The sequence below is a fragment of the Camelus bactrianus genome, chromosome 1 (genome assembly GCF_048773025.1).
Source record: "Camelus bactrianus isolate YW-2024 breed Bactrian camel chromosome 1, ASM4877302v1, whole genome shotgun sequence".
NCBI lineage: Eukaryota > Metazoa > Chordata > Mammalia > Artiodactyla > Camelidae > Camelus > Camelus bactrianus.
Genome location: NC_133539.1, coordinates 73,328,239 through 73,349,508, shown reverse-complemented (window position 1 = coordinate 73,349,508; position 21,270 = coordinate 73,328,239). Strand labels below are relative to the sequence as shown.

General features: G+C 36.3%; 2 long non-coding RNA genes across 6 annotated transcripts in view; one reads left to right on the top strand and one right to left on the bottom strand.

The window, feature by feature from the left end:
* LOC123614783 (uncharacterized) overlaps window positions 1-21,270 on the top strand; it is a 654,335-nt gene that overhangs the window by 518,542 nt on the left and 114,523 nt on the right. For 2 of the 3 annotated variants that reach the window (XR_006722257.2, XR_012508173.1), the window contains exons 7-8: window positions 17,157-17,291; window positions 17,410-17,478. This is a non-coding gene — a long non-coding RNA (uncharacterized LOC123614783). Of the gene's footprint in view, window positions 1-17,156; window positions 17,479-21,270 lie in introns of all 3 variants that reach the window. The other variant, XR_012508172.1, reaches the window with a different exon arrangement.
* The window catches only part of LOC105063334 (uncharacterized), a 121,523-nt gene that overhangs the window by 30,131 nt on the left and 70,122 nt on the right, over window positions 1-21,270 (bottom strand). For all 3 annotated transcript variants that reach the window (XR_012508170.1, XR_012508169.1, XR_012508171.1), the window contains one exon: window positions 20,504-20,559. This is a non-coding gene — a long non-coding RNA (uncharacterized LOC105063334). The remainder of the gene's footprint in view (window positions 1-20,503; window positions 20,560-21,270) is intronic.

Here is a 21,270-nt window from a genome sequence, read left to right as displayed (position 1 = left end):
TATTACCCCTATTTTAGAAGGGGAGCAAGGATTGAAACCTAGACAGTGTGATCCCAGAGTTCTTGCATTTACCCACCATGCTAAGCTGCTTGAGTATTCCTGTATCTTGTTCATTTTTCTTCTCATATTCACTCCAATCATATTCTACTCCTGTCAAGAATTATGTTCTGTATTAAGCTGCTAGGAAATGTTTTGACTCTAAAAGTCTGTGACTTCAAAAAAAAGTTGGAAACCCATTTATTTCAGGGACTGAATCCTGTTGGCAGTAGAATTATTAATTTACATGAGCTACTTCTTCCATTCCCTCAGGCTTTCTCAGTGTTTGTTCCCTTATTTTCTCATCTCTCAGTACTTTGTCTTGTCGACATTTACCTCCGAAGTTTAAAGTTTCCGTATCATTGTGTTATTGAAAAAAATAGTCTCATGTTATTCCTAATTATTATTACTACCATGAACAAAGAGGCAGGCTGAAGCAGCTTTCAGGAGCTCAAGAAAAATTTAATCTCCTATAATTTTTTACAAAGATAAATGCAGACACAACCTTGGTTTGATGTTATAATTACTTCTTTTGAGTTTCTAGCCATTTTAAAAACAAATTTACACCATTTGGTGCTTGTGTGAAACCTCATGGATAATGTTCAGGAGATCCTCCAATTGTTTTTCCTGTGGTTAAGGCCCACCTCTTAATTGTTTTAATTAACAAACCTATGAAAATTAATTAAAATTGGCATCATGCTTCCAAAATTACATACCACTGACTACTGCACATACAAATCTTAATCAAAACATTGAAAAGCTTGAATCCAAGTTGTTTTAATTGTCTAATGTGCTTGCTTGAGGGGGAAAATAATGAAAACAAGATGAGTAAAAAGATGGTTTTTTCAGGAAGTCTACAGGACCTTTTAAATGGATGCTTCAAAAAACAATGATGATGTTGCCAGTGTCTTTTTCATTCTACCAAGAGTTTGTTTTCAGTAGAGGTGTCCACCCTGATAAGAGGGAAGCAATTCAGCTACAGCGAGTCCCTGGCAGCTTTGTATGGACATGAAACGTGAGTGCAGCCTAAGGGGCATCAACTCAGGTTTAAGCACAGGAAGGAAGGGGAAGGAAAGAGAAGCAGACGGTCCTGCTGACAGAGCAGTAAACTACCACTTCTTCTAAGTGCCAGGCACTAGGTTAGGAGCTTTCCTAGATGCTTTTTTTGTTTCCTGATAAAGACCAAGCCAAATTTTGTTTTTATTAATCTCATTTTACAGGTAATGAAGTCAGATTAAAAAGGATTAAGTGCCTAAAGCCCTACATGCGTGTGGCAGGAACTGTTTTTTTCTCCACTTGCTGTTTCTCCTGTGGTGGTGCATGTGCTCTGTTATCCAAGATCTAATCCAAATTCCATCTTTGCTATGACCACCTGAAGGAGGGAGGAAGTTTTTTGAGTTGGCTCCTAGGTAGGAGAAAGTAAAGAATAACAAAACAATGGCAACAGCAATAACCAATTGAAATTTAGAGTTTATTTTATGTCGGGCTGTGTTTCAGATATATTATCTCATTTATTTCCCCTAATACCTGAAAGAGGCAGCTACTCTTATTATCCCTTTTATACATGAGGAAACTAAGTGATCAGGAGTTTAATCTTGGAGTTATAGAGTTAGTAAGTGGCAGAGTGTTACTCAAACCTACGTATAATTCTGGAACTTGGACTTTCAATCACTTTTCTTGGGAAAAAAATGCAGGCGTGCGCACACACACACACAGACTGAGCATGGTTACATAGGTGTGACATTAAGCATGTAGAAGTATAGAGCTTCTTAAAGTAAAAGAGTAGAAAATGGAGTAGGGGACTAGGGGACATTGTTTATCCAATCTGATATTTTTATTTTATTTTTTTTAATTGAAGTACAGTTGATTTACAATGTTGTATTAGTTTATAGCAAAGTGATTCAGATATATAGATATAGATATATATTCTTTTCCAGATTGTTTTTCATTACAGAAAGAGGAAGAGGAAGGAAAGGACTGAGACCCAACCATTGGCTTTAGCAATGTGGAGTTCATTTGTGAGACTGACAAAGAGTGATTTGGGCAGAATGGTGAAACTGGAAGCTTGTTCAAAGTGATGCCATGTCCAATAGAAAATGAGAAAAAATGAACTGGAGACAATTAAGTACAGAAACTCTTTCAAGAACTTTTTCTTGAAAAGCAAAGAGCAGCAGAGAAGTAAGTTGGTAGCTATAGGAAAAAGTTGTTAAGAGAGGACTTTTTTATTGAGGTATAGTTGATTTATAATGTTTCAGATGTACAGCAAAGTGATTCAGTTATACATACATACATATAGATATTTCTTCAGATTCTTTTCCATTATAGGTTATTATAAGACATTGAATATAATTCCCTGTGTTATACAGTAGGTCCTTGTTATCTACTTTATATATAGTAGTGTGTATCTGTTAATTCCAAATTCCTAATTTAGCCCTCCCCACCTCCATTTCCCCTTTGCTTACCATAATTTTGTTTTCTATGTCTGTGAGTTTCTTTGTTTTGTAAATAAGTTCATTGGTATCAATTTTTTTTTAGATTCTACATATAAGTGGTATCATACGATATTTGTCTTTCTCTGTCTGCCTGACTTCACTTAGTATGATAATTTCTAGGTTCATCGACATCACTGTAAATGGCATTATTTCATTCTTTTTTATGGTGGAGTAATATTGCATGGTATATACACCACAATTTCTGTATCCATTCATATGTCGATGGACATTTAGGTTGCTTCCATATCTTGGCTATTGTAAATAGTGCCACTATGAACACTGGGGTTCATGTATCTTTTTTAATTATTCTGGATATATGCCCAGGGTTGCTGGATCATATGGTGTTTATTTTTAGTTGTTATCCTTCAAAGTGTCTGCAGACCAACTTACATTCCCTTTTCTCCACATCCTCTACAGCATTTATTATTTGTAGACTTTTTGATGATGGCCATTCTGACTGGTGTGAGGTGACCTACCTCACTGCAGATTTGATTTGCATTTCTCAAATAATTAGTAGTGTTGACCATCTTTTCATAAGCCTGTTGGCCATCTGGATGTCTTCACTGGGGAAATGTCTGTTTAGGCCTTCTGCCCATTTTTTGATTGGGTAGTTCTTTTGTTATTAGGCTGTATGAACTGTTTGTACATTCTGGAAATTCAGCCCTTATCAGTTGCATCATTTGCAAATATTTTGTCCCATTCTATAGTTTGTCTTTTCATTTACTGATGATTTCCTTTGCTGTGCAAAAGCTTTTAAGTTTAATTCAGTCCCATTTGTTTATTTTTGTTTTATTTCCATTACTCCAGGAGATGGATCCAAAAAAATTGCTGCAACTTATGTCAAAGACTGTCCTGCCTGTTTTCCTCTGGGAGTTTTATAGTATCCAGTCTTACATTTAGGTCTTTAATCCATTTTGAGTTTATTTTTGTATATGGTGCTACATAATGTTCTAATTTTGTTCTTTTACATGTAACTTCCAGTTTTCCCAGCACCACTTATTGAAGAGACTGTTTTTTCTCTACTGTATATGCTTGCCTCCTTTGTCATAAACTAATTGACCATAAATACATGGGTTTATGTCTGGGCTTTCTGTCTTGTTCCATTGATTTATATGTCTGTTTTTCTGCCAATACCATACTGTTTGGATTATTGTAGCTTTGTAGTATAGTCTGAAGTCAGGGAGTGTGATTCCTCCAGCTCTATTCTTCTTTCTCAAGATTGTTTTGACTATTTAAGGTCTTTTGTGTTTCCATACAAATTTAAAATTTTTTTGTTACAGTTTGAAAATTCCATTGGTAATTTGATAGAGATTGCATTAAATCTGTAGATTGCCCTGGATACTATGGTCATTTTAACAACATTGAGCCTTCCAACCCAGTAGCATGGTATACCTTTCCATCTGTGTTGTCTTCAATTTCTTTCATCAGTGTCTTATAGTTTTCAGAGTACAGGTCCTTTGCCTCCTTAGGTAGGTTTGTTCCTAGGTATTTTATTCTTTTTGATACCATGGTAAATGGGATTGTTTCTTTAATTTCTTTTTCTGCTATTTCATTGTTATTGTATAGGAATGCAACTGATTTCTGTATATTAATTTTGTATCCTGCAACTTTACTGAATTCACTCATGAGTTCTAGTAGTTTTTTGGTGGCCTCTTTAGTATTTTCTATGTATAGTATCATGTCATCTGCAAACAGTGACAGTTTTACTTATTCTTTTCCAATTTGGATTCCTTTTATTTTGTTTTCTTCTCTAATTACTGTGGCAGGGACTTTGAAAACTATGTTGAATAAAAGTGGTGAGAGTGGACATCCTTGTCTTGTTCCTGATCTTAGAGAAAATGATTTCAGATTTTCACCATTGAGTATGATTTTTAGCTATGGGCTTGCCATAGATGGCGTTTATTATGTTGAGATATGTTCCCTCTATGCCCATATTCTGGAGAGTTTTTATCGTAAATGGATGTTGAACTTTTATCAAAAGCTTTTTCTTCATCTGTTGAGATTATCACATGATTTTTATTCTTCAATTTGTTAATGTGGTGTATCACATTAATTGATTTGCAGATATTGAAAAATCCTTGCATCCCTGAGATAAATCCCACATGCTCATGGCATATTACCTTTTTAATGTATTGTTGGAGTTGATTTACTAGTATTTTGTTGAGAATTTTTTCATATATTCATAAGTGATATTGGCCTGTGATTTTCTTTTTTGTGATATCTTTCTATGGTTTTGGTATCAGAGTCATGGTGGCCTCATAGAATGAATTTGGAAGTGTTCCTTCCTCTGCAATTTTTTGGAATAGTTTCAGAAGGATAGGCATTAACTCTTCTCTAAATGTTTGGTAGAATTCCCCTATGAAGCCATCTGGTTCTGGAGTTTTGTTTGTTGGGAGTTTTAAAATTACTTATTCAGTTTCAGTACTGGTAATTGGTCTGTTCATATTTTCTGTTTTTTCTTGGTTCAATCTTGGGAGGTTGTACCTTTCTTAAGAATTTGTCAATTTCTTCTAGGTTGTCCATTTTATTGGTGTATAGTTGCTCATAGTAATCTCTTATGATCCTTTGTATTTCTGTGGTTTTAGTTGTAACTTCATTTTCATTTCTGGTCTTATTGATTTGGGTCCTCTCCCTTTTTTTCTTGATGAATCTGGCTAAAGGTTTATCAATTTTGTTTATCTTTTCAAAGAACCAGCTTTTAGTTTCATTGATCTTTTCTATTGTTTTTTAGTCTCTTTTTCATTTATTTCTGTTCTGTTCTTTATGATTTCTTTCCTTTTAGTAACTTTGGGTTTTGTTTGTTCTTCTTTCTCTAGTTCCTTTAGGTGTAAGGTTAATTTGTTTATTTGAGATTTTTATTGTTTCCTGAGAAATTGTATCACTATAAACTTCCCTTTTAGAACTGCTTTTGCTGCAACCCAGAGGCTTCGGATCATTGTGTTTTCATTTTCATTTACCTCTAGGTATTTTTTTTTTAATTTCCTCTTTGATTTCTTCAGTGATCCATTAGTTGTGTAGCAGCATATTGTTTAGCCTCAACATGCTTGTGGATTTTTGCAGTTTTTTTTTTTTTTCTTGTAGTTGATTTTGAGTCTCATGGCTTTACGGTCAGAAAAAATGCTTGAGGTGGGGAGGGTACAGCTCAGTGGTAGAAGGCGTGCCTAGCATACATGAGGTCCTGGGTTCAATCTCCAGTATTGCCATTAAAATAAATAAATAAATAAACAAACAAACCTGATTACCTCCACCCACCAAAAATATATAAATAAATGCTTGACATAATTTCAATTTTCTTAAGTTTACTGAAGCTTTTTTTTTTTTTGTGGTCTAGCATGTGATCTAACCTGGAAAATATTCCATGTGCACTTGAAAAGAATGTGTATCCTGCTGCTTTCGAATGGAATGGTGTATATCAACTAAGTCCATTGTGTAATGTGTTGTTTAAGGCCTGTGTCTCATTTACTTTCTGTCTGAATGATTTGTCCACTGATGTAAGTGGGGTGTTAAAGTCCCCTACAGTTAGTGTGCTATTGTTGATTTCTCCTTTTATATCTGTAAATATTTGCCTTATATTCTGAGGTGCTCCTGTCTTAGGTGCATATATATTTACAATTGTTATATCTTCTTGGATTCATCTCTTGATCATTAGGTAGTGTCCTTCTTTGTCTCTTGCAACAGTATTTACTTTAAAGTCTATTTTGTCTGATATAAATACTGGTACTCCAGCTTTGTTTTGATTCCCCTTTGCATGGAAAACCTTTTTCCATCCATTCACTTTCAGCCTGTATGTGTCTCTGGATCTGAAGTGAGTCTCTTATAGGCAGCATATATATGGGTCTTATTTTTGTATCTATCCAGCCAGTCTGTGTCTTTTGATTGGAGCATTTAGTCCATTTACATTTAAGATAGTTATTGATATGTGTGTTCCTATTGCCATTTTGTTAATTGTTTTGGATTTATTTTTGTATGTCTTATTTTCCCCTTTCTTCTCTTGTGATCTGATGACTATCTTTAGTGTTGTTTGGATTCCTTTTTATTTTTGCATACCTATTATAGATTTCTGGTTTGCAATTACTATGACGTTTTTGTATAACAGTCTTTATATAAACATGATTGTTTTAAGTTGCTGATCTCTTAATTTCAAATGCATTTTAAATACACTGCATTTGTACTCTCACCCCCTCATGATTGTTGTTCTTGATATCATATTTTACATCTGTTTTGTGTATCCCTTAACTGCTTATTGTGGATACAGGTGATTTTATTTCTTACATCTTTTAACTTCCCTACTAGCTTTGTGTGTGGTTTCCTGCCTTTACTGTATGTTTGACTTTACCAGTGAGCTTTTTCATTTCATAATTTTCTTGTTCCTGGTTGTGGCCTTTTCTTTTTTACCTAGAGAAGTTCCTTTAATATTTGTTGTAAAGCTGGTTTGGTGGTGCTGAATTCTTTAGCTTTTGCTTGTCTGTAAAGCTTCTGATTTTTTCATCAAATCTGAATGAAACCCTTGATGGGTACCATGCCATTCTCTTCTGGCCTGCAGGGTTCTGCTGAAAAATCAGCTGATTGCCTTATGGGAGTTCTCTTGTACGTTATTTGTTGCTTTTCCCTTGCTGCTTTTAGTAGTCTCTCTTTCTTTATCTTTAATTTTTGTCATTTTGATTACTATGTGACTCAGTATGTTCCTCTTTGGTTTAATCCTATTTAGGACTCTCTGTGCTTCCTGGACTCAGTGACTGTTTCCTTTTCCAGGTTAGGGAAGTTTTCATCTATTATCTCCTCAAACATTTTCTCAGGTCCTTTCTCTCTGTCTCTTCTCCTTCTGGGAAACCTATAGTGCAAATATTAAGTGTGTTTGATGTTGTCCCAGAAGTCTCCTAAACTGTCTTCATTTCTTTTCATTTTCTTTTTATGATTCAGTGGCAGTGATTTACACTACTCTGTCTTCCAGCCCACTGATCCATCCTTCTGTATCATTTAATCTACTATTGATTCCTTCTAGTGTACTTTTCATTTCAGTTATTGTATTTTTCATCCATGTTTGGTTGTTCTTCATATTTTTTAACTCTTTGTTAAAAACTTCTAGCTTCTCTCTCTGTGCATCTGTTTTCCTCCCAAGTTCTTTGATCACCTTTATGATTGTTACTCTGGGCTCTTTCTTGGGTAGATTGCCTATCTTTACTTAATTCTTCTTTTGGGGTTTTATTGTGCTCCTTCATTTGGAACATATTCCTCTGCCACCTCATTTGTCTAAGTTGCTATTTGTATTTTTATGTCTGTAGTAGGTTAGTTACGTTTCTTGACCTTGGAGGAGTAGCCTTCTATAGGAGATGCCCTGTGCATCCCAGCAGTGCACTCCCCTCTCATCACCCAAGCTATATGAGCTAGGGGTTCCTCCTTAGAGGGCTTTGTGGGTCCTTCTGTTGTGGAAAACTATGTGGGTGGTCTGGTAAGCTTGGTTGGTCCCTAGTCTGGTTGGTTACCAGGCCCTACCTTGTGCAGAGGCAACTGTTTAGTGGGGTCTGGTCACAAGACAGCTGATCGCACAACCCTAGGAGGCCCTGGCGCTTGTGCTGGCTCACTGGCGTGTGGAGTCCCAGTGACTCTGGGGCTGTTGCCCACTCACTGGCACATGAAGCCAGATCCTGGGGTTGGTGCTGAACTACTAGCAGGCAGATCCTGGAGTCTGGCTGTAGGGCCCAGGGATCCTAGAGCTTGTTTCAGATCACTGGTTGGGGGAGGGGGTGATTCCTACAGGATGGTAGTTTTCTTGCTTCTGGTGTCTCCTCCCTGGTGGGTGACACTGGTCTAGAGGCAAATGCAGGTTTCCTGCAGGGAAAGGCTGGTGCCTGCCCACTGGTGGGTGGAGCTGGGTTTTGGCCACCTAGTGTGCAGGGCCATGTCTAGGAGCGTATGTAGAGGTGGCTGTTGGCTCAGGAAATCTTTAGGCAGCCTGTCTGATGATGGGTGGTACTGTGTCTCTGCCTAGTTGGTTGTCTGGCCCAAGGCATCCCAGCACTGAAGCCTACAGGCTGTGGGAAAGGGCCAGGGTTTGATGTTAATGATCCAATATGTCAGCCACCAAGAGTGTTCACAAGGTTAAATGTTCCCTAGTATGTCTGCCGCCAGTGTCTTCAACCCTGGGGTGAGCCACACCCACCCCTGCCTCTCCAGGAGACTCTCCAAGACCATCAGGTAGGTCTGGTCCAGATTCGTATCAAATTACTGCTTTTATCCTGTGTCCAGGTACATGTGAGATACTGTGTGCACCCTTTAAGAGTGCAGTCTATTTCCCCCAATCCCGTGGGGCTCTGGCAATAAAGACCCACTGGCCTTCAAAGCCAAATATTCTGGGGGCTCGTCTTCTCAGTGCTGGACCCCTAGGCTGGGGAGATTTATGTGGGGCTCAGAACCCTCACTCCTGTGGGAGAACCCCTGCCACAGAATTTTTCTCCAGTTTGTGGGTCACCCACCCCAAGGGGAATGGGATTTGAATATATCACACATCTGCCCCTCCTACCCATCTTGTTGTGGTTCCTTCTTTAGTTGTAGAGCATCTTTTCTAGTAGGTTACAGTCTTTTTCATTGATGATTATTCTGCAGATAGTTGTGATGTTGGTGTGCTTGTGAGAGGAGGTGTGTTCAGGATCTTTCTGCTCAACCATCTGGCTGCCATCTGAGTCGTTGCCTTTTTAGTAGAGAATTTCAATCTATTTACATTGGTTGGGTAAATAATAAATTGAAATTTATACCTTCCAGAAAAAAAATTAAATAAAATTTGTGATCTGCATACAATAAACTAAAACTGTTTTGAAAAGAAAATAGCATGTTCTTAAGGGCTAATGCATGTCTATGCAAACTGGATAAGTCCTCAAACATATTTTCAGTAATAGCTTTTATTAAAAAATCACTACTTCTGCTATTTTCCCTACTATTGCTTTTTTTTGAGCAATACGAATACATCTTTCCACATTATTGATTTGATGTTTCAAAGCTGATCTAAGCACTTTCTTCTGTTATGTATGTGTTATGTATTTTATTTGCACTAAATCTCTCCTACTGTGTGCAAAGACATGAAAAATAGAGGAAATTGCAATATTGATACTTTGGCCCATTTGCTTTGGAAAGTTTCCTTGCAGTATCAGCCATCATGCTTATTATTCTTCAAGCATCGTGGATGCTTAGTCTTGGATTTTTCTCTGGATTCTCTAGAAGTCTAGTGGTACACTTAGGACACTTTTCTCCATTGACATATTCATCTGTATCATGTATGACGCAGAAATAGACATTAATCAATAATATAAGTGCATCTTCATTATCATACTTATAATTTGATTTTGAAACCTCTTCATGGAACCCTGGGTTTCAGAAAACAGTTTGAAAACCATAGCTATAGGAAATGGATAGTCATTAAAGGTTAGAGACATAGACAGATCTGCATTTTAGAATAACATCTGTGCTTATGAAATGGAGGATGGGTTAAAGAGGGAACATATTATTAGAACCCAAGGGATCTGCTAGAAAGTCATAAAAGACAGTGAAGGGTTGAACTTTGAGATACAAATTAGGAAAGATGCAATATTGCAATATTTGAGAAGTAAAATTAATAAAAATCAGACAGTTGTTAGTTATCAGAATTGATGAATAAGAAGAGGTCATTGATGGCTTCTCGCTCTGGAGACCATCATAATTAATGGTGAGCGTGATGCTGAAGATAGGGGAGCATGTTTATACTAGTTCACAGTAAAGTGCATAAATTTGATTTTAAACATAGTGAAGCTTAGGTACCAAATGTCCAGTTGTACTAAATGTCCAGTTAAATACAGACCTAGAATTCAAGAGAAAGACTAGGGCTAGCTTTGAAATTGATAACCAAATTGATGAAGCCACGGGAGTGATGACCAAGGAAAAAGTGGAGACTAACTAGAGAAGACAGCTAAGGGCAGACTCTGGGGACCATGACCTGTTATGGGACATGCAGGGAAAGAGCTACTGAACAACAAGTAAAGGAAGTAAAGCAGGCAGGAGTTACCATTCTAGAGGTGTACAAAACAGAGACTTGGCAGTAAGAGGGGATAACCAGTGCCAGGCCACAGACAAATGCATTTTTCCCTCATCCTGTTTTTATCCTCTTCTAAATCCCTTCTGCCATCCCTTATCCAAAAAGAAAAGAGAAAAAAGAAAAGAAAAGAAAAGAAAAAAGCCTCAGTGATGATTTTACTCCTGTTTCACAAAGAAGTTTGATGCCATCAGGTATGACCTATTTCATAATCTTTACATTTACAAACCATTCTTCCACATGAATCCTTCCATCTTGCCTTTCTTTTCTACTCCTAAGGCAACTCTGAGTCCGTCTACTTCTTTTCTACTCCTGATTTTGTTCTTTGTTCTCATGATAGCTCCTCTTTCCCATTTTGTCAAAAAATATGGTCTGAAGGCTTCTTCCTTTAGCTCTTAACACAAGAATATGTCTCCTCTGCTTCCCCTAGCTTCTTGGAGTCTGCTGCTCCCAATCACTGACATCCTTCCTTCTTTCCCAACCAAAGCTTTGAAACACTTTTTTATACCTACTGCATCTCATTTTCTTCTGAATCTCTGCAGTCTGTCTTTCCCTCCACCCCAAAGTTACATTCCTCAATCAAAGCTTATCAATGACTTCCTTCTGGCCAACTCCTTTTCCCTTTCTAAGATCAACCCAATCAATGACAGGGCTCATTTGAAATTGCTGGTTGATCAGCCTGTCTTCTAGTTTCTATGTCATGGTGTTGTCCATATTCTTTTCCTGTCTCTCTGCCAGGTGTCTTTCTCCTTTGGCAGTGTTTTGTCCTCCTCCTAACTCAGGTTCTAGGTGTTCCCTGAGTTGCTGCCCTTGTGGTTATTTTCTCACTGAAGACAGTATTCTGAAAAAGAGGATGCTGCTGGTCCAGGGCAATACTTTGAGAACCACTGGCTTAGAACAATGGTTCTTAAATTTAGCTGTACATCAGAATCACTAGGATAGCTTTTAAAACAATAACTGCTATTCAAAGGAAACCATAAACAAAATGAAAAGAAAACCTATAGAACGGGACAAAATATTTGCAAGCCGTGCAACTGACAAGGGATCAATTTCCAAAATATACAAGCAGCTCACACAGCTCAATATCAAGAAAACAAAAAACCCAATCAAAAAATGGGTGGAAGATCTAAATAGACATTTCTCCAAAGACGACACTCAAACATCACTAGTCATCAGAGAAATGCAAATCAAAATTCAATGAGGTATCACCTCACACCAGTCAGAATGGCCATCATCAAAAAGTCTACAAATAATAAATGCTGGAGAGGGTGTGGAGAAAAGGGAACCCTCCTACACTGTTGGGAATATAGTTTGGTGCAGCCATTTTGGAAAATAGCCAAGATATGAAAGCAACCTAAATGTCCATTGACAGATGAATGAATAGAGAAGATGTGGTATATATATACACAATGGAATACTACTCAGCCATAAAAAGGAATGAAATGTCATTGGCAGCAACATGGTTGGACCTAGAGATCATCATACTAAGCGAAGTCAGTCAGTCAAAGACAAATATCATATCATAACACTTATATGTGGAATTTTAAAAAAATGACACAAGCAAACTTATTTACAAAACAGAAATAGACTAACAGACACAGAAAACAAACTTATATTTACCAGGGGGGAAGGAAGGGAGGGAGGGATAAATTGAGAGTTTGGGATTAGGAGATTCAAACTACTATGTACAGAATAGATAAACAACAAGGTCCTACCATATAGCACAGGGAACTATATTCAATGGCTTGTAGTAGCCTGTAATGAAAGACTATGTATATATTTATATGTGTAACTGAATCACTATGCTGTATATCAGAAACTAATTCAACACTGTAAATCAACTATACTTCAAGTTAAAAAATGGGAAACAATTATTGCTACTCAGGACCCACTACATACCTATTAAATCAGAATAGCTGATGGTAAGCCCCCCTGTTAATTCTAACATGAAATCATGGTTAAAATCCACTTGCTTAGAAATGGAAGGAAACGTCCATGCTCCCCCCCAAAAAGCAGCAGCTTTGGGGCAGAGTTTTATAATTTTCAACTGCATGGTTTCCTCAAAGTTTCATAAATTCCATGAAATAATATACAAAAAGGTTGTATGTAACTGAGGAAGGAGCAGATAGCCTTCAACATACTTTCAAAGAGGTCCATGACTGTCACCCCCAAATTAAAAATCACTGAAGAAGTTTATTCTCAGGCAGAACTGCCCACACAATCTCTTATATCTCACAGACAACACCATCACATGTGTTTCAAAATCCTTTCTGTTCATACATTGAGGCTTCTCTGGAAAGTATCTGCTTTACTTACATGGCTTCAAGGCCTGAAATTTTAATCCTTACATTTTCACTTAGGTTAATGAGTTGTTTTTTTTTTTCAAAATGCTTACATGAAAGAAGAATCCAGTATCTATCCATCATTCACATGTTAGCAAGAACTGCTTTGACTTCAATGTGGTTTTATACTCCCACACATCCTAATGTAGTAGCTGCTTTGAATAGGCAGGGGGAGAAGTATGAAGAACTTTGAAGGTCTAAGTAGAGCTCCACAGAGAATTTTTTTTTTTAATTAAGACACTAGGAACCTAAAAGATGGAGGAAGGTATCAAGGTCAGTAGGGTATGTGTGAAGAAAGAAGTCAGAATACACAAAGAATAGTTTTTAACAGTAATATTTCAGATAGGTTATGTAACAAAGAAATAGAAAACTTTCTTCCTTTCTTTTCCTCTCCCATATTTATCATATACAGACTCCCAAAATCACTAAGGAATAATACCATCCACACCATGAAAGTCAGTTTTAAACAATGTAAAGCACAGAGCCAGACAGAACTGGTTCCAAGTATCCTTGAGAGATTCAGTTAACCTAAGTCCAAACTTCCTTTCTGTAAAATAGCAGTGGAAATAGTTACTTCATAAGGTAATCCTGAGAACTAAATTTATGTGATGTACTTATTACAGTGCTTCAAACTAGCAAATGTTTAATAAATGGCTACAGCTTGGTAGGTTATGGACCAAGAAGGCAATCTGTGGACTGATCTAAAATGCAACTATGTTTCTATAGGAAATATCCATGTTCCATTATATTGCCTTTGATACAGATTTCATTACCCAAACATTTAAATATTTACTTTAAAAATTCAGTTTATTTTTGAAAGGAACAGCTGATCTTTCCAACTGCCCATCCTTTTTACTTAAGTATTCAGCTGCCATCTTAATCTCACAACTAATATAAACTCCGCCCTGAATTGAGAGTTCCTTAGGAGTGAGGACTGTCTTTATTGGATAGTCATTTACTGAGCATCTATATGCCAGTGACTGGATTTAAAAATATACATACAATACAGTTTCTTTCCTAAGTTCCACTTGGGGAAAATGATAGGCAAATACAATCCAAGATAATGTGTATTATAATAAAGGTGTGTGCCAAGAACAATGGGGCACAGTAGAAGAAGATATTAAATTTTATTTGAATTGATAAGGAAATCTTAGTAAAGAGGGTGACATTCAAAGGGGGCCAGATGTGCATCAAAGTCAATAATAAATGAAACTGACATTAGAGGACAGAAGTACGTAAGCTACCACTGCGGGGAATGATTCATAAGTGGACTATGGTTTATTTGGACCTTGAATACAGAAGATGAGGATAAAAGATGGAACAGCTTGGTATGCACCTAGGCCTGTATGTAATAGTAAGATATACGATTATTAAATAGTAAGTTGATTGATGGGAAATAAGGTTGGAGAGGTGCTACCTTAGAACTAGATCTTGCAAAGCCCTGGTAACTAAGCAAGGCAGTTCCTTGAACTTGGAAGTTCCAAGGATTTTGTGCAATACACATGAACAAAAGGGCCATTATAGGTTCTGAAACCAAGGTGTGTGTAACACAGTAAAAGCAGAGGTGGAGGACATCCAACAATGATGTTGTAGGTAAAGAAGGCAGATCAGATCACCTGGAAAGCAGTTTTGTAAATGCAGATATGACCTGCTATAGTTCTAGAATAGTACGTAGGTCTTTGGGGAGCAAGTGTACAGATATAAAAGTGACATGTCATGAATGTCATCTGGGATATCTGAATAATAAAATCACTGACAAATATAGAAAAGGTAATATGGAAAATGATGAGCTGTTTAAACAAAATTTATGTAGCGTCATTGATATATGACAATATATCATGCTGTCATATGTGTACCTATATAACATGCACATTATGTTTCATTCAGCAGCTATTTCCTACTATCTATCCTATTTCCCCATGTACATAACCCATTTCTGCTAGGCAGGATCTTATCTCTTATTTCTCATACATTACAGAGCTTACCCACTCTGGGACATAAAGTTTGTATTTAACAAAATCTTATTGTCTGATTAAACAACTGAGGCCAGAATTATCAGAAAACTAGCCCAAGTCCTAGGTAGAGTTGGCAGTGAATAAATATACACAGCACTTTCTTTCACTGCTATATAACTTGCTAACATTGCTAGAGTGGAAAAATTTCCCAACTAGTACCACGTCGTTCTAGACAACACAACTATGGTTCAGTTTACCTTGTGATATTCAGTAGAATGAACTTTTTGGATCTAAGACCTGAAGGGAAATAGTGAGAAATCTTGTTTCTTGTCTATTTGGATGTGTTTTTCACTTTTAAAACATGAACTTAAAGGGGGGTGGGAGCAGAATAAGAGAGGAGATCAGTCCAATCTTTCATAACAGCATATTTACTTCACCAGGAAAAAAAATGACTTTAATTACATAGGGATAGAAAAAAAAAGCCTTGAATACCCTTCCTTGACTAGATTCAGGGCTTTCATGTGAGAATAAAATACACATTTACAGTAAGTTTAGATTTGGGGGTGGAGTTTAAAGCTCTTGTCCATCAACATATCATAATGGATGAGTGTGACACCCGCATAATAGCACTTGTTTGAGCACTTTTAGAAAGAGCAGGGGAGCCTCTGCAGTGCAGTGAGGGAGTTTAAAAATTTAAGGATGTTTCCTTTACAGTGAGAAACACCATCTACTCAAAATCAGTTGGCAAATCCGTGTTCAGAATCTGTGTTGTCACTCTGATGTTCGGGAATGGTTAGGGAAGGAGAGAGAATCTCAAGGTCACTGGGAATAGTCTTTAGAGTGTTCTTATAGGGCTTATCTGTGCTGACATGCCTAATTTTTTTCCAAGTGCAAAGAATGGCCACTTGCTTGAGACAGGCCCAGTGCCATCCTTTATTCAAGTTCCTTTATACTCCTCTTTTTAAAGAAGCTGTCAAGTTCTTTTTTTTACAGCTGACAGAAAAGGCCAAATCTGTGGTACAGGAAAGGAGGTGCAAAAAGAAACTTTTTTGTGTTGATGTTTTACTAAGTGAGCTAAGGAGAATTTTAGAATCATGTAATTTACTCTGGAGGCATTTACTGTACATAGCTATAGTGATGGTAATTGCTTTCATTGTTGAAGTGAAAAGATAACCATCAATCAGTTGTCAATTGGTCAATTGCAGAAGTGATGAAAAGAAACTGGTAGGAACAATCACTTCTGTGGCTACCTAGACATTTGGAGGCTTAAGAAAAGTATGGGAACTGGATTGCATTTTAAAAAAGGATTGGACTAGACTTTCAAAAAGGTTAATAGGCATAACTTCCTTGCAAAGAATGGCTTTGCAGTTACACATAATCAGGAAATGTATTTTTAAAAATGAAAAATTAAAAAGTCATGGAGTTAAAAAGTAAAAAAATAAATTATTGAACTAGATATCAGGTAAGTTAGCCCCCAAAATCTTGAATTTCAGTGTGTTCTTAGTGGAGAAAACAAATATAGCATACTAATAACCCAACACATGTATTTTAGAATAAATTAATGAAAATTACTTTGTACTCATGCCTTAGTTTCAATATTGGGCGTTTTGAAATAAAGAACTTTCCAGGTATTTATCACAAGAAATTGGAAGTCCAAGTTTATTTTGAACAGTTATTAAGCAAACATCTACAGATAATTTGATTTTTTAAACCTATAGAAGCCCACATAAAGGTGAAGAGAAGTTTTAAAATCATTCACTTGCATAAAAGGCAAACAGCACTTTGAGATTTAGTATTATAAGCAAGATTTCATTTTACTTTATCCTATTTACCTAAGAATAGCAATGATACTGATTTATTCTGAAAGAGTTTCCCCACACACACAGTGATTTTTCTTTTTTTTTTTTTTTTTACTGTGGTAGGTAATAAAAAGGATTACAGGCCCCCAGAAGGATGAGATATCATCAGTTTGTAATCCAGCCCGTGGTTTCCTAGATACCGTATTGTCTATTCTGTTCCGCTATGTGAAAAATGTTGAATATCAACAATGGGTTTCAGTGCTGTATTGTTGAGTTTTGTATGAACTAATCTAGCTTCACTAAGGAAAAAAAAAAGAAAAGAAAAGAAAGAAAGAAGAAAAAAAAAAAGGAAAAAAAAAGAACCACAGCTTTGGACAAAAGTCTATAGCCAGTGCATTTGAAACTCCCCTTGCACCAGGGCTGACTGTAGCTGGGGAAGACAGTTTACTCATTTGCTCTCTCCTTTCATACAGTCAGCTGGCCCTCTCCTCAGGTGTAGATCATCTATTATCATTTCACCTGTTTTGATTCTCTGATGAGGAAGGTCCCAGGACTTATCAGCTGGGATAGGCCTCATTTACAAGACAGCTCTGTTCAGTATGTGGAAGGTAAGCTATTTGCACAACTTCTCTGCTGTAGCGTGCTGGCCTAGCTCTAGAACTTTGTAGCGTATCACTTATTTTTAACTTTTACTTTTTATTCTCTCTTCTTCTTTTTTGGAGAAAGAAAGCCTGACAGGTTTCTCCGGAAAAGTGACCATCCATGGAATGAATGAAATGTTCCCTTTCTATTCCAGTAAGTAATTGACTTGTAACTAAAAATTGAACTGGCTGCTATGTCAACTGCAATGTGAGCCGCTGCTGGCACAGGTGTTGCTTACTCCTTAGCCTGGAAAGAAAGGGGGCTTAACCTGTGATTAAATTTCAAGTCAATTGACCTCAACATGATAGCACATAATTCTCACTTGCCTACCGAAGGGCCTGAGTCTCACTTTGACCTGATTCTGGCACCTGCGTTTTTGATGTTTGGCGTAGCTAAAGCTGGAGTTGCTCTTTGGGGTAGAAATAAAGTGGGTGGAGAACAGTTCTAACCAAATAACAAATGATGGTCAGCCGACTAAGTCTTTTTAATCCAGTGCTCAATGTGTTCTGTTTTTTTAATGCATTAACTATAAGTTCATGTAAATTATTATTCAGACTTTCATTTTTAAAAGTATGGATTCATGGACAGCTATTTTATTGTTAAGGATACACAGTAAATGTAAATCAGTGAATTACAAACAAGCAAAGGAGAATTACGATGCTTTCAAATGCTTAACTTTGATTATGTAACCTACCACAGGCTTTCTAAATATGGCTTGCACTTTAATAATTTTTGAGTACTAGGAATGAAACAACAGCATTGTTTTTTCTGATTTCTGTAAATAAACAAAAAACTGTTTAACTTTAGCACGATGACCCTATTTGAGTTTTGGAGACAAACCTATATCTACTTTCCAAAAGCAAAATAAAAATCAGTGACATCTAGGATTACCATTTACACTTGAAGTTATTCTCCATTTATTTTATGTAAAATGGTTGCATGCCAAGAACTGGTCTGTAAGATGAGAACAGCCTGGACTGTTGTTTTTTCTTCCTTGTTTCCTTTTTAACTTGAGAATTAGAAGAAAGTGCTGATGATGCTTGCTTAACCTTGCTTTTAGTGCCAGGCTGTGACCAGCTCTCTGTGAAACCATTTCTGACCCTCTGCTTGCAGTGGTGAGCCTGAATTTTTCCCCTTCCTTGCCCATCACTGTCAGTCAATTATAGGATTGAACTGAACCAGAAAATCTGGTACAGTCTGGTAATTAGTACAAAGGGTTTCCAGTCTAGTGTAAAGACGGAGATGCAAGAGCCCCAGCAGTCACAGAAATCGTTTTGATTGGCCATGGACATTGCCTTTTAGTGCTGCTCGGTGACTTCCTAAAGATATTGCCTCCTACCCTACAGGTCTTCTCCTTCAAGTACATTATGGACCTTTTTTAAAGTCGTGTGTGCGTGTATGTGTGTGTGTGTGTGTGTTTCTTTTTTTAGATCCAACTTCTCCCATTTTTAGTCTGTCATTTTTGCCTATCAAACAGACACATTTTGACTTGCCCAACAAAGAACCAAGTTATCAACACTCACAGAAACTGACATTTTTAATTCAGGCTTCATTATGTCTTTGAATTATGACAGTAAAGTACAAAGACATTTTAAGAGTTTTTTCATTATTTTTTTTCAATCCAGCATTGGGATGTTTATCTTCCTTTAGTATTCATATTTCCTTTTCTACCTTTATTCTCAGTAATATATAATTAGCATTATCAAAACCATCAGCTATTATCCTTTATGACTTTTGACCTTTATTTTTTAATATGTCTCAAGCTAGCGTTCTCTAAAATAAGTAAACATTCTATGAGAGATTTTAATGAAATATCTTAGGGTTATAAAAACAATGAAATTTAAAACATGAATCTTTTAATCATCAACATTGCATGATTAGGCAAATAATATATTATGTGATAAACCTATAGTAACATACATTTCAGGAAAAAAAATTCTCTAAATCAATCAAACTTGCATTTGATGGTAAGTGCAATTTTATAGTGTATTTCATCACACATTTTTAACCACTACTTTGTAGTTCTTGACTTAATATCAATGCTATTTTTGGATAAATTATATTTTTTGCAGAAGCAAACATCCTCACTGATTATAGATTACAAAAACTCATTAGTCACACATTAGATACAACTAAAGTGTTTGGTAATTTGTCAATGTAACAAATGCCTGCCTTCAAAAGATAGATAGATAGATATATATTTAATGGCAAATTTAATGTCTGACACTCTGTACAAAATTACAAAAGCAACAGTATCCAGAATAACAGAAGCAAAATAAAGCACAAGGTTTTTCATTTCTAAGAATTCTATCTTTAGCACAATCTGCTAAAAATCATGATGCATGTGTTATGAATCTTCTAAAGGACCCTTTATTTACCTACATCTTAATGTAGCATTAAATATCTGTCTTATCCTATGTACAATCTAAACAAAAGTACCTCTGTCACCACGTGTGGTACTGATCTTTAATGTCTGACTTTGCTATTAAATTTCAAGGTTAATATTGCTTTTGTAACCCTGTCGTGAGTAATGCATTCTCCCAATAAACATGTCATAATTTTAAAGGCTGTTCAAGAAACAGTATTTCTGTTGAAGTATTTCTGCATTCACTTCTCTATTGTTTTTTAACCATAATATAGTGTAATGCTTTGAAAAGAATACGCATATTTATGTAATTAACACTTCTTGTTTTTAGCAAAACCTTGCCCATTAAAAACTAAAAGAGTCTTAGAAAACTGTATAAATGGACAACTTCTCAGTGACAATATTTGCATTCAATTTTAATTCACCATCAAGTCTATATTTTGAAGTGTATCCATAAAGTGACTGAGAGAAGAGTACCTTCTGGTAATGGTTTTCTTATTTTATTTTTTAATCTAAAATATATGTTGAAATTCAAAGGGTGCTTGCCACATGTGGTGTGGCAGTATTCTATATTCTGTATTAGCTGAATGCTGTGTGCTGTGTAGGTCTGTATAAAATTACATACAGGGGTTCACAGGCTGTAAAATGGATACAAACCTTTTCTACCTCAGTCTTACTCCTAGTGGCAGAAGTAAGACTTGGAAAGAACCCAAAAGGTTATCTAGCCTCGTGATTTCAAACTGTTCCCTTGAGCTTTTAGCTCTTTGGGGATACTCAGGGCCGTGGGGGAAGGGAGACCAAGTAACTTCTTACCTCTTGCCTTTATCTGCTGCGTCTTTTAGAGTTCCATGTAAGTTGGGAATGCCATGCTGGAGGGGAAAAGTAGAAAATTACTGACTGAGGCTACCTTATAGATAAGGAAAGCAGGATTTACTTAAACTGGCTCTCTGAGTCAGTGACAATGTCAATTTTTGGAACCCATTCTCTTATCCCTTAGTCTTATGCTCACTCTGCTAAACTACCATAAACTTTCCCTACACAGCGTGGGTTTTTTTGTAGTCATTCTAAGCAATATTATTAAAAACACACACTAAGAGATCCATAGCCCAATGTTCAAAATCAAGACACTTACAAAGGATTCAATATCAAGGTAGGTAATGCAATTGAGTAATATGCTGTAGACCAAAATCAAGCCCTTTATTTGGCAATACTATTAAATTTTGGTGCATTATTGCAGCCCTTGGGTAAAATACTGACTCATCTATTACTTAGTAAAGTAATATTTGGAGAGTATTATTTTTAAATTTTTAATTGTGGTTAAAGAACACAGAACACAAAAACAGTTAAGATGGTAAATTTTAAGTGTGAAGTTCAGTAGTGTTAACTGTTTTCACATTTTTGTGCTTAGGCGTATCTTGCACAGTGGAAAAAATTAATTATTATGACTTAAATTGAAAAGAAAGAGAATTAAAGAAAGTGAAGCTGAATTAAGATGCTACTCTTCCCAAAGCATGTTTTGTGGAATACTTTCCTGTGACATGTGCCAAGTAAAGGAAAAACACGGTCAAACAATCTTTGGA